This window comes from Bos indicus x Bos taurus, chromosome 13, assembly GCF_003369695.1.
Source record: "Bos indicus x Bos taurus breed Angus x Brahman F1 hybrid chromosome 13, Bos_hybrid_MaternalHap_v2.0, whole genome shotgun sequence".
Lineage (NCBI taxonomy): Eukaryota > Metazoa > Chordata > Mammalia > Artiodactyla > Bovidae > Bos > Bos indicus x Bos taurus.
The window spans coordinates 10,580,378-10,598,895 of record NC_040088.1 but is presented as its reverse complement, the minus strand read 5'-3'; the positions used below and the strand labels follow the sequence as shown (position 1 = coordinate 10,598,895).

General features: G+C 44.6%; 1 long non-coding RNA gene and 1 other non-coding gene across 2 annotated transcripts; one reads left to right on the top strand and one right to left on the bottom strand.

Annotated features, from left to right (window-relative positions):
* Positions 1-1,084: 1,084 nt before the first annotated feature.
* LOC113903777 lies at positions 1,085-1,187 on the top strand. Its single transcript, XR_003514314.1, has one exon. It is a non-coding gene; the product is annotated as a U6 spliceosomal RNA (small nuclear RNA).
* Positions 1,188-16,344: 15,157 nt separating this feature from the next.
* LOC113902770 lies at positions 16,345-17,527 on the bottom strand. Its single transcript, XR_003513909.1, has 2 exons — positions 16,998-17,527; positions 16,345-16,493 (listed from the first exon to the last, which is right to left on the bottom strand). It is a non-coding gene; the product is annotated as an uncharacterized LOC113902770 (long non-coding RNA).
* Between the last annotated feature and the right edge of the window lie 991 nt (positions 17,528-18,518).

Genomic DNA, 18,518 nt, shown 5'->3' with positions numbered 1-18,518 from the left:
TAATAATGATAATATATATACGTGTGTGTGTGTGTGTGTGTGTATGGACTTCCCTGGTGGCTCAAAGGTTAAAGCGTCTGCCTCCAATGCAGGAGACCCAGGTTTGATCCCTGGGTTGGGAAGATCCCCTGGAGAAGGAAATGGTAACCCACTCCAGTATTCTTGCCTGGAGAATCCCATGGACGGAGAAGCCTAGTAGGCTACAGTCCACAGGGTTGCAAAGAGTCAGACACGACTATATATATATATATATATTTGGCTGCACCACTAAGAGACCTATGGGATCTTAGTTCCCTGACCAGGGATTGAACCTGTGCCCCTACAGTAGAAGTGTAGTCTTAGCAGCTGAGTGCCAGGGAAGTCCTAAATTTTTTAAGCATTCAAATATACCTTCCAAATTTTAACCCAGTGGAGACAATTTATATTCTAACTTGAATGATCAGATTTTCCTGTAGTGTAGATCACAGAATAAAGCATGTTGGGGGCCACTTCTGCTAAATTAAAGCTGGAGTGGAAGACTCACATGTTTACAGGACCAAACAACAAGGTCCTACTGAGTAGCACAGGGAACTATATTCAATATCCTGTGGTAAACCATAGTGGAAAAGAATATGAAAAAGAACGTATATACATATGTGTGTAACTGAATCACTTCGCTGTATAGTAGAAATTAGCATAACATTGTAAGTCAACTATACTTCAATAAAATAAGTTTTTAAAAATAGAGGTCATATGTAACTAACAAAAAATAAAATGCTTACAGGGCCAGGTGGGCAATATTGGTGGGTAAGGTGGGCCTGTGCAATAGGGGGTGGTGGGGACTGTGGCAAAATGGGAACAGAAAGCATTGTTGAGAAGGGGCAGCCGGGATTCAGCTCCAGGCACTTGAGATCGGGGGCCCAAAAACAGCAGATCTTCTAAGAGAGGCCAGACGTTGATTTTTAACAGCAGCCAAGACAGTGAAGACAAAACAGAAACACTAGGTGCATAAACCGAAACTTACCTGTGGGTCAGACCCAGTCCCTGCCCACTACCCCTAGTGACCTGTTTTTTTTTTTGTCTTGTTTTTTTTAATCACTATTTGGTGCTTGCTTCAGCAGCACATACACCAAACTGGAAAAAGACAGAGAAGATTAGCACGACCCCTGTGCAAGGATGACGTGCAAATCCATGAAACTTTCATATTTGGGGAAGGGGATATATGTAACATATAGCTGACTCACTTTGTTATACAGAAGAAACAAACACAACATTGTAAAGCAATTAAATGCCAATAAAAAAAGAAAAAATAATAATATATGCAAAAACCATTTAAACATTTTAAAAATCGCTTTTTGAAACTGTGGAATATTCATACAATGGAACACTATACAGCAATGAGAATGAACAGACAGACTCCAGCTGTAAAAAATACAGATGAATCTCTCAAACACAAGCCAGATACAAATGAATATGCCCTGTATTTCATGTCTGTGAAAGTTCAAGAGACCAAAATAACCTAGGGTGTTAAGGGTCAAGATCATGGTTACTCTGTAGAGAGGTGAGCTGTGAATGACTGGAAGAGACACAAGTAAGGCTTGTGGGGCTGGCCAGGGTCCCCGTCTTCATCTGGGTGCCAGGGACATGGTGGTGTTCTCTTTGTGAGTATTACTGAGCTGTACACTTAGGCTTGGTGCATTTTTTAAAAATGTATGTTGTATACTTTAATTATATAAAAATTTTGAAACATACACATACACAGACTTTTACCATTTGGAAATACTTCTATGGATGAAGCAGGATTGTGCTTGAATACAAACGAAACCAAATGCTGGAATAATTGACTTCAGAGGCTGGGTTTCCCTGCAGAAAGCCTCTGAGAGCTCTTTGTTGGGTATATAAAAAGAACACATTGTCAGGAATGCCCTGATTTGAAATTATGGCATTCAATAAAACAGCTCCATTTTTCTCAAGGATCATTTGTATATCAATAACTGCTGAGAATCCTGTCGATTTTCTTCATTTCTTTTACTCAGATTATTGGGTGTTTGAAATTATAAAATAACTTTCTATCTCATTTACATATCAGGCTTCCATGGGAAAGGGGTTTCGTGGCTAAGAAAAGACGAGAACCTGAAGGTTGAGCTTCTAAAATCCTGCCTATCAGAAGCAGGATGTGCCTGGAGGTGATTCAAGGACAGGGATGATGGGAGGGGAATGTCCGTAAGGAGGGAGGCAGTGGGGAGGGGAGGCTGCAGCCATTTCTCAGAGGGCGTGTCTCCATTTACAAAGGGCCTTTCTTTCCGTTAGTCATCTCTTCAGCAAACACGTCCCAAGTGCCCACTCCGTGCCAGGTTACAAGTGTGCAAGTTAACCTTAGAATCACAAAGACGGGACTCCTAACACTGCCAAGACACCATCAGAGCCTATGACTGGGACACTTGCTGGGTTCCACCGACCTCCCAAACAACCCAGATGGACCCCTCCTCTCGGCCTCCACCCTCCGCCCTGGCCCTGACCATCCCCAACTCCATGGGCGCCACCTCACTCATCTCCCTGCCCCTCTCAGGCCCCTAAATCAGCTCTCCTCAGAGTGTTTCTACGAAACACAAGTCAGAAGATGCTCACTTCTGGAGTTCCCTGGTGGTCTAGCCGTTAAGGAATCACCTGCCAACCCAGGGGACGTGGGTTCGATCCTTGGTGCGGGAAGATTCCACCTGTTGTGGGGTACCTAAACCTGTGTGCCGCCACTACTGCAGCTCATATACCCTAGAGCCCATGCTCTGCCACAAGAGAAGCCGCTGCAACGAGAAGCCCGCAAACTGCACCTAGAGAGTAGCCCCCACTTGTTGCAACTAAAAGTCCACATGCAGCAGTGAAGACCCAAGAAAGATCTGGCACAGCCACAAATAAATAAATAGATAAATTTTAAAAAGAAATTTATTTATTTAAAATTAATAAAAAAGAAGACGACGCTCACTTCTATCTTAGCCAACTCGAAAGTTATACCCAGGCCACAGAGAGTAACATCCGAATTCCTTCCACGGCTCCCAGGCCCCACATCGATCTCCTCTGCTCCCCTCTCTCCAGTAACGCAGGTCCATTTCAGGGCCATTGCTCTCACTGTTTTCTCGGCTTGGACATCTCTTCTCCTACCTCTTCAAATGTCTGCTGATTCTTCTTTTTTTTTTTTTTTTTTGAGACTTTTTGATGTGGACCATTTTTTAAGGCTTTACGGAATTTGTTACAACATCACTTCTCCTCTATGTTTTGGATTTTTGGCTGCAAAGCCTGTGGGGTCTTAGTTCCCTGACCAGGGATAGAACCTGCGTCCCCTGCATTGCAAGGTGGATTCTTAACCACTGGGCCACCAGGGAAGTCCCTATCTACTGGTTCTTGCGATTCAGATGTCACCACAAATGTCAGCCACCCCCAAGCAATGGGCATCACAGGGTCCTCTCCACGGAGGACTGCAAAGCTGGGGACAGGAAGATGGCAGGCAGAACCACCCTGGGTGATGCTGTGTACTCTTTGAATTTTATACCATGTGCATATTCAAAGATTATTAATTTGAAGCAGAAGTATCTCCTTTGGGAGGCCTCTCTGGAAAGTGACCTTTCCCATTTACTTCCTCTTACGGTGCTCTAATTCTCCTTTATGAAGTGTTTAATACCATTTGTAACTGCCTTGGGTTTTGTTTTACTTTGACTCTTTTAACATTTTTTTTATTTTTGGCTGCACATGGAGGGGTTCTCTAGTTGTGGTGACCAGGGGCTACTTTCTAGTTGCAACCTGCCGGCTTCTCATTGCAGTGGCCTCTCTTTGTTGCGGAGCACGGGCTTGGGGCACACAGGGAGGCTCGGGGCACACAGGCTTTAGTAGCTGCAGCTTGCCGGCACTAGCGCTCAGGCTCAGGAGTTGTGGTGCTCGGGCTTAACTGCCCTTACTGCGCACGGAATCCTCCTGGACCAGGGATGGAACCCGCGTCTCCTGCATTGGCAGGTGGATTCTTAACCCCTGGACCATCAGGGAGGTCCTTGACTCTCTTTTTAGTTTATTTCTATCTTCCTGTCACGAGCACAGGGACTTTGCCTGTCTTCTCTACCACTTAGCACAATCTGGGTAGACAGTAGGTCTTCAAAAAATATTTATTGAATAAGTAAAGAAGAGAAGGGAGGGAGAGAAGGAAGGATGCCTGGGATGATAATAGAGTTACCCAGGCAAAACTGGGGCTGGGAGCGTTGGGGCTTGAGGACCTGAAGAAGGTCAGGCCGATGGATGGACGTGTGAGAGCAGAGAGTGAGGCAGGCAAGATAATGTCCATTTTACACATGAGGAGTCTAAGACTCAGAGAGGGCAAGGGACTTGCCTAAGTCATCTAGGAGGCCAGGGTCTCAATTTGGAATCTAGGTCCCAAGTCAAGATTAAATAGAATCTCATCGGTTTGAGCACTTATGTCTACTGACTTATGAGTTGGGTATTGTTATCACTTCCCCATTTAACCAATGAAGAAACTGGGGCACAGGGTGGTTGAGTGACTTGCCCTGGTCACACAGGAAGTAGCTGAGCCTAAAGCCTTTCTCTGGCTCTCAAGGGCTCCCAGTTTCCAACCCCCAGTCTTCCCAAGCCTCTGGCCTCACAAAAACCCCCACTTAGCCCCTGGAGGAGCTGTGAGTTCAAACCCTGACCTGCTCTAGAGCTTTGGACAAAGCCAGGAAACGCTGTGAAACGCTCTGGGAGCCGGGTTCCCCCCAACTCCAAACTGAAAGAAGGCAAAAGTAGCCTTGCTGTGAGAAAAAAGTGATAAAAATAATTATACAACTTGTTAAGTGATAAAAAATAATTGTAGGGCTCCTGGCAAACAGCCTGAGCCGTAGAGATATGGTCTAATGATAGGAATTTATGGCTCTGTGGGTGCAGCCTTTTTGAGGTGGGGGTGATAGGAGGTGGGGTCATGAGTGGGGTCACAGGCAGAAAACTCCCAGCAGCCCCTTCTTGGGGTGAGGCCTGAGCCCCTCCCCTGCCATCCTGGGCAGTGATTTCTGGGGCTCTCTGACAGCCACATCCCCCAGCCCATGGGCCCCATTAGTCATCCATCTGGTTGTGGCTTGGGTCTCTTGCCACTTGCCTTCTTGCTGCTACTACTGCTAAGTCGCTTCAGTTGTGTCCGACTCTGTGCAACCCCATAGACGGCGGCCCACCAGGCTCCCCTGTCCCTGGGATTCTCCAGGCAAGAACACTGGAGTGGGCTGCCATTTCCTTCTCCAATGCATGAAAGTGAAAAGTGAAAGTGAAGTCGCTCAGTTGTGTCCGACTCTTAGCGACCTCATGGACTGCAGCCTACCAGGCTCCTCAGTCCATGGGATTTTCCAGGCAAGAGTACTGGAGTGGGGTGCCATTGCCTTCTCCAACTTGCCTCCTTAAAAACCTATAAACTAGAGGACTTCCCTGGTGGTCCAGCGGCTAAGACTCCTTACTTCCAATGCAGGGGGCCTGGGTTCGATCCCTGGTCCAGGAACAAGACCTCACAGGGTGCAACTAAGATCCATGTGAAAAAACCCTATACTATCAGCACTTCATAGTGACTTGGTTCAGTCACTAATTCTCGGGGTCCTGGGAGAAGGTAGGGAACAACTTTTGGAGGTGGAGTGAGATCCTGAGGGCACAGTGACCCGTTCCTTCTGCATCAGAGGATGTTTACTGAGGTCCCAATCTGTGCCTACTCTAAGGTGGCCAGGGGGAGGTGATGACTAGATACTGACTTGCCCTGGGTCAGAGTGCCCTGCAGGGGGACCTCAGGACTGGGCAGTGGGTTCCAGGTCTAAGGACTGCAGTCTCCCCACCACAAAAAAGACTGGGAGTGGCTTACCCCTAGAAGCATCCACAGCTAATTCTTAAAGACATCAAATTAGAACTCTAGTTTTTACGAAAAACAAAACCTACATACCATAAAAGCTCAGATAATGCAGAGAAGCATAAAGAAGAAAATTCAAAACACTGATGTTTTATCATCCAGAGGGAAAAGAAAACACCCATAGCAGAAGTGGCAGAGCTACGGGGTCAAGAGCACACAGCATCTGAGGCCAAAGTGCCCCGATCCAGGTGGCAGCTCTGTGCTACCTGGACAGCCTAGAGAGTGTTAACTCTGCTTGCACAATCGTCTAAGGAGCACCTGCCACACACGGCTGTTAGGAGCACTACTTCCAGAGGACCTAGCACAGCACCCACACAGAATGAGTGCTGCTACCTAAGTGACTGTTCAATGAATCCTTCTCACGCATGCTCCGTACATACAGCTACACCCATGAACTGGATTTTTAAATATACTCAACGAGATAGTCTAGGCATCTTTCTACGTCTTTAAGTTCATTTATGTAAGAAAGGCTTTCCATTTTTTTACAATAATCAGAATTTTTAATTAATCGATTGACTTATTAATTAATTTATTGGCCACACCATACAGCACGTGGGATCTTGGTTTCCTGACCAGGGATCAAATCCATGCCCCCTGCAGTGGAAGTGTACAGTTCTAACCACTGGACCGCTAGGGAATTCCCTGGAAGGAAGGTTTGTTTTTTTTTTTTTTTGGAAGGAAGGTTTTGATTTAAGCGCTGAACAGCTTACACATTCAAAAGCCCTTTCCTGACTGCAGATCCCCACCAACATCCCTTCAGAGGTGTTTGTATCTGCAGAGAGCTTTCTGCAGATGCCCAAGGCAATTCTGTGTAGCAATACGGAAACTAGAGCCCACAGACAGCAAATAACATGCCCAGGGTCACAAAGCTGGGACTTGAATCTCTCACATCTGGACTCCAGAAGCAGAACTCAAGACAGAAAAATTCGCCAGGAGGGTTTTAGAGTCAAATGGATGTGACGTTGAATTCCTGTTCTGCCAGTACCAGCTGTGTCACCTCGGGCCAGTCTCTTAACCTACCTGAGCATCAGTTTTCTCATCTGTAAAATGGGGCTGCTGAGTCCTATTACACACTGTTGCCATAGAGATTGCTGTGCTCAGTCACGTTTGATTCTTTGCAACCCTATGGACTGTAGCTCTTGAGGAGCCCACAGGCTCCTCGGTCCATGGAATTTTCCAGGCAAGAATACTGTTGTGGATTGCCATTTCCTACTCCTGGGGATCTTCCTGACCCAAGGATCAAACCTACGTCTCTTGCATCTCCTGTGTTGGCAGGCGGATTCCTTACCACGGCACCACCTGGGAAGGCCCATAGAGATTGCTACTACCTGGGTAATCGCTGTTGTTTCTGGAACAGTGATGCCTGAGGGGCTCCATGCTAAGTGCCTTTCACACTATATAGTTATAGTTCAGTCTCTCAGTCGTGTCCGACTCTTTTCAACCCCATGAATCGCAGCACGCCAAGCCTCCCTGTCCATCACCAACTCCTGGAGTTCACTCAAACTCATGTCCATCGAGTCAGTGATGCCATCCAGCCATCTCATCCTCTGTCATCCCCTTCTCCTCCTGCCCCTAATCCCTCCCAGCCTCAGAGTCTTTTCCAGTGAGTCAGCTCTTCGCATCAGGTGGCCAGAGTATTGGAGTTTAGCTTCAGTATCAGTCCTTCCAATGAACACCCAGGACTGATCTCCTTTAGGATGGACTGGTTGGTTCTCCTTGCAGTCCAAGGGACTCTCAAGAGTCTTCTCTAACACCACAGTTCAAAAGTATCAATACCATATAACTAATGAGAGGCCCATATAAAGCAGGCAAACAGCACTGTGAGAGCCCTGAGGATGTATATTTCACAACAGGAGGGGCTTTGGCTCTTTTGCTCATCGTGTTACTTCAAGGCCTGATGCATAACGGGTGCTCAAAAAAAATTGATGATAAAACTAATTTAGCCAATATTGATGACAAAAGGGCTCTGTGACTTACCAGGTATATGACTTTCGGCAAGTCTCGTAACACCTCTGTACTTCAATTTTCTCCTAGGTCTAATGGGTACCATGACACAGGCACCATTCATCAGGTGCTAACTCTGGTACTGGGCCCTATTCTGAGAGATTTATATGTAATATCTCCTTTAAACCTTACAACACCCTTTGAGGTACCATTACTAACCCAATTAAAGTCAAACCAGCTGCTATCAAGTCACTAGGTTAATGTCTTAGAAGTAGTAAGAGGTGGAGCTAGGATTTAAATCCCTCAGGACTCTGATGCCAGACTACACTGTTTAACACTATCTAGGCTGCATTTCTGAGGGTAACCCTTCCTTCTCCTCAACCATACAAAGAATAAATGTATCAAGATACATTCATGGAGTGGAATACTACACAGCAATGAAAAAGGGTAAGTTATAAATAACGAAAACAATGGAGGTGAATCTCACAATTATGTTAAAGGGAACCAGGCACAAAAGAGTACTAGAGTCATCAGAAAAAAATATAGGATATTTGGTTAAATTTGAATTTCAGATAAACAATGAATTTTTTTAGAATAAAAATATTCCAGCTGAGCTATTTAAAATCCTAAGAGATGCTGCTGCTAAAGTGCTATACTCTATGTGCCAGCAAATTGGGAAAACTCACAAATGGCCACAAGACTGGAAAAGGTCAATTTTCATTCCACTCTCAAAGAAAAGCAATGCCAAAGGATGTTCAAACTACTGTACAACTGCGCTTTTTTCACATGTAAGCAACATAATGCTCAAAACCCTTCAACTTAGACTTCAACAGTACGTGAACCAAGAACTTCCAGATGTACAAGCTGGATTTAGAAAAGAGGAACCAGAGATCGAACTGCCAACATTTGCTGGATCATAGAGAAAGCAAGGGAATTACAGAAAAACATCTACTTCTGCTCCATTGACTATGCTAAAACCTTTGACTGTGTGGATGACAACAAACTGTGGGAAATTCTGAAAGAGATGGGAATACCAGACCACCTGACCTGTCTCCTGAGAAACCTGCATGCAGGTCAAGAAGCAACAGTTAAAACTGGACATGGAACAACAGACTGGTTCAAAATTGAGAAAGGAGTACATGGAGGTTGTATATTGTCACCTTTCTTGTTTAACTCACACGCAGAGTGTATTAAGCGAAATGCTGGCCTGGATGAATTACAAGCTGGAATGAAGATTGCCAGGGTAAATATCAACAACCTTAGATATGCAGATGATATCACTCTAATGGCAGAAAGTGAAGAGGAACTAAAGAGCATCTTGGTGAGGATAGTGAAAGAGGAGAGTGAAAAGTTGGCTTAGAAATCAGCAATCAAAAAACTAAGATCATGGCATCTGGTCCCATTACTTCATGGAAAATAGATGGGGAAAAAGTGGAAACAGTGGCAGATTTTATTTTCTTGGGCACCAAAATCACTTTGGATGGTGACTGCAGCCATGAAATTAAAAGACGCTGCTCCTTGGAAGAAAAACTATGACAAACTTAGACAGCATATTAAAAAGCAGAGACATCACTTTGCCAACAAGGTCGGTATAATCAAAGCTATGGTTTTTTCAGTAGTCATGTATGGATGTGAGAGTTGGACCATAAAGAAGATTGAGTCCCAAAGAATTGATTCTTTCAAATTATGTTGCTGGAGAAGACTCTTAAAAGTCCCTAGGACAACAAGGAGATTAAACCAGTCAATTCTAAAGGAGATCAATCCTGAATATTCACTGGAAGGACTGATGCTGAAGTTGAAGCTCTAATATTTGGCCACCTGATGCGAAGAGCCGATTCATTGGAAAAGGCCCTGATGCTGAGAAAAATTCAGGGCAGGAGGAGAAGGGGCGACAGAGTATGGGATGGTTGGATGGCATCACTGCCTCAATAGACATGAGTGTGAGCAAACTCTGGGAGATAGTGAAGGACAGGGAAGCCTGGTGTGCTGCAGTCTATGGGATCACACAGAACCAGACACGGCTTAGCAAGTGAAGAACAGTGTCCCATAGGAAATTCAAATTTAATTGGCATCCTGGCTTTTTATGTGATAGACCTGGCAACTCTAAACATTATATATGTATAATTTGATTTATATGAAGTTTAAAAATGCCCAAAATGAATAAATGGTGATAGCAGTCAGGATAGTGGTTGCCTTGGGTGGGGGGTGAGTGGAAAGGTTGTTATAGCAGTTTCATACCCTCATCTGGGTGCGGGTATCTGTGTATGTACACTTAGAACAATTCACCAGGCTGTACACTCAGGGCTTGTACATTTTACAAAGTAGGTGAATTGTGACTCCATTAAAACATTTTTAAAATTCTCAACAGCAATACACCCTATCTTTAAAATCTTCGGTAATAGCATCAAACTAATGAGGTGCTTGGAATGAGATAATGAGATAATGGAATGACAAAATGAGATAAAGTTTGTGAGTCTGTTAGCACATTCTAGGAGCTCATAGCAAGAACTCAGTAAATAGAAGTGAAGTGAAGTGAAGTGAAGTGAAGTCGCTCAGTCGTGCCCGACTCTTTATGACCCCATGGATAGTAGCCTGCACCAAGCTCCTCCGTCCATGGGATTTTCAAAGCAAGAAGTACTGGAGTGGATTGCCATTTCCTTCTCCAAAGCCACTGTTAATTTGAAGATTGGCATTACTATCATCCTCTTGTTATTTTCTCTAATGCAGATTGACTGGAGCGCCACCAAGTGTCTACCTTTTGTCATAGCACCTCAGTTACTGCAAAGAACATTCTTTATCCAAGCTTGGAGTCTTAATTCCAAAGGGCAATGCTTTGCTTTTCTTTTGCTCCAGGATCACATAAGAAAGTACCAGAATCCACAGGAGACCAATGGGTCCCAAGTCTAACTCCAGTCCTGTCCACGATAGCCCCCGGCAGTGCGTCAGAAGGAAGGCAGAAGGGATACACCGGTGTGCCTCTCTGATTCACTGTTGAAGTGCAATGACAAACAGCATCTTGTTTTACAGAAACTCGCATGGTAAACCAGTCCGTCCTAAAGGAAATCAATCCTGAATATTCATTGGAAGGACTGATGCTGAAGCTGAAGCTCCAATAATACTTTGGCTGCCTGATGCCAAGAGCCGACTCATTGGAAAAGACTCTGATGCGGGGAAAGACTGAAGGCAGGAGGAGAAGGGGGTGACAGAAGATGAGATGGTTGGATGACATCACCGACTCACTGAACATGAATTTGAACAAGCTCTGAGAGATGGTGAAGGACAGGGAAGCCTGGTGTGCTGCAGTCCCTGGGGTCACAAAGTCAGAAATGACTGAGTGACTAAAAAACAAAAACAACAACAAATGGTAATATTTGAAAGTAGCATTGGAAGGGTTTTCACATTAATAATAATCACAACTGTCAGTGAGCTCATCACCTGTGCAGGCACCATGCTAAGAGATATGTATCCATTTTCCCCTTAATCTTAAAATGACCTGTGAGGCATATATTGTTTTGTAGCCTGCTTTTTGCCTCTCAAGAGTACACTTTGGGCATCTTTCCATGTCAATAAATATAGCTGGGGCGGTAAGTACTTGATTCAAAGGCTGAGAAACTTAAACATTGTCAGCAGCCACTGCCCAGGTGAAGATCAATAATAGTTAACATTTATTGAGTGCTTTATTACACACCAGGCCCTATACTAATTGTTTAACATGAACTGTCTCTCATCTGGTCCTTGAGGCAATCTCGAGGCTATTGTTGTTCAGTTGCTCAGTTGTGTCTGACTCTTTTCGACCCCATGGACTACAGGCATCAGGCTCACAGTAGCTTCTATTGTTATTCAGATGAGGAAGCTGAAGGTCAAAGAGGGAAACAAACTCTCCAAGGTCAGACAGCTGGTGTAAATGTCCACGCTGTGCTACAAAGCCAGGTCTGTCTGATTCTGGCTCTGGGCTCTCAACCAGGAGGACAATAGTGGGGAGGACCCAAGGGAAGGGAAGATCCCCTTGGGTGGATTCCCATGTGGAGAAAAGGAGCCACTGACAAATCCTGAAGGTGGGAGGAGGGAAGAATGGGCCAAGTCCACAGGAGATGCAGTTTCCAAAAGCCACAGTTCTTGGAGGGAATAAGAAGGCTTCCTGGAGGTGGTACCATTTGGACTGATTCTATGAATCCAGCCTTTTAATAACTTACCAGCTCCTGAGTGATTTCACCCCAGGCATGCTGCTGCTAAGTCACTTCAGTCGTGTCCGACTCTGTGCAATCCCATAGACGGCAGCCTACCAGGCTCCCCCATCCCTGGGCTTCTCCAGGCAAGAACACTGGAGTGGGTTGCCATTTCCTTCTCCAATGCGTGAAAGTGAAAAGTGAAAGTGAAGTCGCTCAGTCGTCTCTGACTCTTAGTGACCCCAAGGACTGCAGCCTACCAGGCTCCTCCGTCCATGGGATTTTCCAGGCAAGAGTACTGGAGTGGGGTGCCATTGCCTTCTCCATCACCCCAGACATACAGGGGTTCAAATCCTAACTGTGCCACTCTCAGTTTAAAAAAAAACAGCATTACTGAAGTGTGACTGATAGACAATAAATGATACCTATTTAAATCATATAATTTGATGAGTATTGATATATGTATGTACCCACGAACTCATCACCACAATCAAGATGATGAACATTTCCATCCCACCAGAAGTTTCCTCAGGCCTCTTTATAAGCTGGATTCTCATCACATCCCCATTCTCAGGCAACCATGGTCACCATAGATGACTTTCTTTCACTGTGGATTGCTTTAAATTGTCTGGAATTTTACAGAAATGACATCATACAATTTGTACTTCTCTGACTTCTTTCATTCTATTTTGAGATTCATCAATATTGCTTACATATCAATAGCTTCTTTTTATTGCTAATATATATTAGCAATAAATATATATTATATATAATAATATATATAATAATGTTATACTATATATTAATATAACATATATAAATATAATATATAAATTAATATATATATTAGCAATAAAAAGAAGCTATTCCAGTAGTCATGTATGGATGTGAGAGTTGGACTGTAAAGAAGGCTGAGCGCCAAAGAACTGATGCTTTTGAACTGTGGTGTTGGAAAAGACTCTTGAGAGTCCCTTGGACTGCAAGGATATCCAACCAGTCCATTCTAAAGGAGATCAGTCCTGGGTGTTCTTTGGAAGGAATGATGCTGAAGCTGAAACTCCAGTACTTTGGCCACCTCATGCGAAGAGTTGACTCATTGGAAAAGTCTGATCCTGGGAGGGATTGGGGGCAGGAGGAGAAGGGGATGACAGAGGATGAGATGGCTGGATGGCATCACCAACTCGATGGACGTGAGTTTGAGTGAACTCCAGGAGTTGGTGATGGACAGGGAGGTCTGGTGTGCAGCAATTCATGGGGTCACAAAGAGTCGGACACGACTGAGCAACTGAACTGAACTGATTGATATGTATGGGCTTCACAGGTGGCTCAGAGGGTAAATAATCTGCCTGCAATATAGGAGATGCATAGGTTTGTTCCTTGTGTCTGGAAGATTCCTTGGAGGAGGGCATGGCAACCCATGCCAGTATTCTTGCCTAGAGAATTCCAAGGACAGAGGAACCTGGCGGGCTACTGTCCATAGAGTCACAAAGAGTCAGACACGACTGAAGTGACTTAGCATGCAGGCTCTCACACATATCTACTCTGTGATATGTATATACATACATATACATATATAGTAATACATATACAAAAAATGGATGAACATTTTTTCCCCAGTTTTTTTGGCTATTAGAAATAAATAAGAACATTCATGTACACATTTTTTAGTACCCAAATGCTTTCATTAATCTTGGGTAGATAAACCTAGGAGTATGTTTGCTGTGCATGCTAAGTTGCTTCAGCCATGTCCGATTCTTTGTGATCCCATGGACTGTAGCCCACCAGGCTCCTCTGTCCATGGGATTCTCCAGGTAGGAATACTGGATTGGGTAGCCATTTCCTTCTTCCAGTGATCTTCCTGACCCAGGGATTGAACCTGCGTCTCCTGTGTCTCCTGCATTGCAAGTTGGATTCTTTACCCACTGACCCGTCAATTGCTGGTTCATATATTAATAAGTGTATGTTTAACTTTTCAAAAAATGTATTTATTTGACTGTTTCGGGTCTTAGTTGTGGCACACAGGATCTTTTTTAGTTGTCGATGCAAACTCAGTTGCAGCATGTGAACTTCTGGGTTACGGCATGAGGGACCTAGTTCCCTGACCAGGAATTGAATCTGGGCCCCCTGCATTGGGAGCGTGGAGTCTAAGCCACTGGACCACCAGGGAAGTCCCGTATTTAACTTTTTAAGAAACTTCTGCAAACTATTTTCCAAAGTAATTATACCAGCTTGCATTTCCACCTGCAGTGTATGGAAGTTCCGGGTGCCATAGTCGGTCTTTTCAATTTTAGCCATTCTAGATGTACTAGTTTTTTCTTTTTTAACCTATGGCCCCCAGAGAAAGTTTCTCAGACTTTCTGAGCCTCTGTTTTCTCATGTATAAAATGGAAATAATCATGTCATCTTTGAAAGGTGGCTCAGCAGTAAAGAATCTGCTTGCAATGCAAGAGACAGGGGAGACGAGGATTTGATCCCTGGGTCGGGAAGATCCCCTAGAGGAGGAAATGGCCACCCACTCCAGTATTCTTGCCTGAAAACCCCCATGGACAGAAGGAGCCTGGGGAACTACAGTCCATAGGGCCACAGAAGAATCAGATGTGAGTGAGCACAGCAGATCAGCAAGTTGGAGAGGTAGTGAACACATAGTTAAATGGCACATACAGAGATAAGCACACAGTAAACGCTTCGTAGAAGGTGGCTATTTTATTACAAGTGAACCCCGGCCACTCTATGGTCCGGTGATGTATCCCAGGACACAGCATCCTCAACTAGATGCAACGACTGCCACCTTTGCGCTGAGTCGGTGCTGTTAGCCTGGAGGAATAATGATAGTGGCATTGATGGTGCCAGGCACTATTCTTGGTGCCTGTGTGTGTTTGATCCTTATAAAGCCCTTTGAGGTGGGTAATTGTTTCCTTCCATTTTACAGATGAGAAAACTAAGTTGTAGGAGCCAGATACTGGTCAAGGTCGCACAGCAGTTCATATGATTGTGCTGGGTTTTGAACCTAGGTCAGTCTGATTGGGGGTCCACAGGTCTTGTAACGAAGGACCTGGCTCAGGACTAGCAAGATGGCCCCATTGTAAAAGCGTGTCTCAGACTTCTCTGGCGGTCTAGCAATTAAGACTCTGTGCTTCTACTGCAGGGGACAAGGGTTCCATCCCTGGTTAGGGAACTAAGATCCCACATGCCATGTGGCACAACCAAAAAATGAAAAAAAAAAAGTTTTTAAAAGAAGGAATAATAAAAGCAATAACTGATAATAATACACACATGCATGCTAAGTCACTTCAGTCATGTCCGACTCTTTGTGACCCTATGGATTGTAGCCTCGCCAGGCTCCTCTGTCCATAGGATTCTTCAGGCAAGAATACTGCAGTGGGTTGCCATGCCCTCCTCCAGGGAATCTTCCTGACCCAGGGATCAAAACTGAGTCTCCTGCATTGCAGGCAGATTCTTTACCGCTGAGCCACCAGGTAAGCCCAATTGGTAATGAAAGGTATCTTAAAAAATAAAACAATGAGACTGGGCTGGGCAGGCTCTTTGGCTGATGCTGGTGGGGAGGGGTTGTGATGTCTCACGCCCCTCCGGTCTCCTCACCATTCCAGGCCCTGTTTGGAAAATGCTTCAGTCTGGCTGCCCACACCTCCATGCAGTCATCCTGACTCAGGTTAGAAAATCAATGCGTGACCAGAAAAACACAGCTGGGCTCTCACCACTTCTGAGAAATCCACACAACCAGCCCACACCATGTCTTCATTCCAAGTCAGAGAGCTGACCAGCTGTATACTGGGTCCTGATTCTGAGGCTCTCAGGAGCAAAAAAGTTTGGCACACAGAGAAACAAATCTCTGGCTCACTGGGGCCATGGATCACAAGCTCTGTATGACCCCCTCATGGGGTCAGGCATACCTGGCACTTGCCAAGCCCCTGACTTCTCCCAGCCTTGGTCTGGACAATTGTCTGGACACTTGTCAAGCCAAGTCAGGCTCTGGACGGCTGGTTGAGCAACCCGTGACCTCACACTGGGTCAGATCCATCAGGTGAGCATCTGGTTAAGAGCAGGGAACATTTCGTTCTTCAGAATCATGGGGCCAAAGAGTATGAACCTGCCCCATCCACAGTTCAAACCCCTGACACAGCCATTTCCTTCAGGTAAGTTCCTTCACCGCTCTGAGTTCCCATCTGCTAAATGCAGGTTAACAAGCTTCTCCACCTTCCAGGACTGTTGTGAAATTCAGGTAATGAGTGTCAAGGGAAGGCACAGACATTGGCAGACACTCAATAAGGGGGAGTTATTATGACAAATGGGGGCACTGAACACCAAATAGAAAACAGAAAGTTATACACACAGTGGGTTTTTCTTCGTTTTCTGAATGTTGAGTCAGTGGGTGAGAGCCACTGGGAGCCAGGCTGCCCAGGTTCAAAACCAGGCTGCTCCATCACATTCTGCGTGGCCATGAAAACCTTTCTGAGCCTCAGTTTTCTTCTCTGTAAAATGGGGATAATAATAATAGGGTTATGAGGATTTAGTTAGATTCAAAATACTGGGAGCAGTGCCTGGCATATTATAATCACTTGATAAGCATTAACTATTTTTGATTAGTCACACAAGTTAGTTGTGGCACTAAAATCACACCGGTAAGGGTGTTTGACAGGATTAACAGGGATGGGAACTCATATTTAGTGAGCACCTTCTATGCACCCGGTGCTCCCAGAAGCCATATATTCAGAGATGTGTATTTGTACATACATCATTAACACGCAGTGAGGTGGGTGCTTCTAGTTTCATTTTTTCAAAACTTTCTATTGTAGAAACAAACCACAGATGCAGAAAATCATGCAAATTAATTTTGTACCTTAGTGAATTATCACAAGGAAAATGCCCTTGTAAGCACCACTCGGGTCACAAAACAGAACTCTGCAGTTGCCCCAGAGGACCCTCTGGGTACCCCATCCTAATCACAGCCCCTCTCCCCACAAATAGCCACTTACCTGACTTTTATAGTAATTATATCCTTGCATTTCTTAATGGTTTAAGCATCCAAGTGTGCATCCCTAGACAGTATAGTTTTGCCCATTAAAAAAATTTTTTTGATATGTCTTGTAAGCTTCTTATAATCCAGAGTTTCCCTTTATATCTCTTTCTTTCCCTTGCAGTTTATCTGTTGAAGAATTGAGGCTGTTTGACCTGGAGAGTTTCTCAAAGTTCTGGATTTTGTCAATTGCATCCTCATAGTACAGCTCAACATGGCCCTTTGACCTCTTCATTTCCTGCAAATTAGCCACTGGATCAGACCCAGGCTCCATCCCATTGGCATGATTATAAGTGGTTCTGTGTTCTTTTATCAAGTAGCATGCACCTGGCTGGAGCTTTGCTTTTGCTTTTTTCTTGATGTTAGCTGCTATTGTGAAAAATGGCTAAATATATTAATATATTACAGTTTGCAAAATGGCAATATTGTGTATCATTTAGGTTTCATGTATTCAGTTCAGTTCAGTTCAGTTGCTCAGTCATGTCCGACTCTTTGTGAACCCTTGAATCATAGCACGCCAGGCCTCCCTGTCCATCACCAGCTCCTGGAATTCACTCAGACTCATGTCCATCGAGTCAGTGCCGCCATCCAGCCATCTCATCCTCTGTCGTCCCCTTCTCCTCCTGCCCCCAATCCCTCCCAGCATCAGGGTCTTTTCCAGTGAGTCAACTCTTCACATCAGATGGCCAAAGTATTGGAGTTTCAGCTTCAACATCAGTCCTTCCAATGAACACCCAGGACTGGTCTCCTTTAGGATGGACTGGTTGGATCTATTTGCAATCCAAGGGACTCTCAAGAGTCTTCTACAACACCACAGTTCAAAAGCACCAATTCTTCAGCGTTCAGCTTTCTTCACAGTCCAACTCTCACATCCATACATGACCACTGGAAAAACCATAGCTTTGACTAGACGGACTTTTGTTGGCAAAGTAATGTCTCTGCTTTTGAATATGCTATCTAGGTTGGTCATAACTTTCCTTCCAAGGAGCAAGTGTCTTTTAATTTCATGGCTGCAATCACCATCTACAGTGATTTTGACACTGTTTTCACTGTTTCCCCATCTATTTCCCATGAAGTGATGGGACCGGATGCCATGATCTTCGTTTTCTGAATGTTGAGCTTTAAGCCAACTTTTTCACTCTCCTCTTTCACTTTCATCAAGAGGCTTTTTAGTTCCTCTTCACTTTCTGCCATAAGGGTAGTGTCATCTGCATATCTGAGGTTATTGATATTTCTCCCGGCAATCTTGATTCCAGCTTGTGTTTCTTCCAGTCCAGTGTTTCTCATGATGTACTCTGCATATAAGTTAAATAAGCAGGGTGACAATATAGAGCCTTGATGTACTCCTTTTCCTATTTGGAACCAGTCTGTTGTTCCATGTCCAGTTCTAACTGTTGCTTCTTGACCTGCATATAGGTTTCTCAAGAGGCAGGTCAAGTGGTCTGGTATTCCCATCTCTTGCAGAATTTTCCACAGTTGA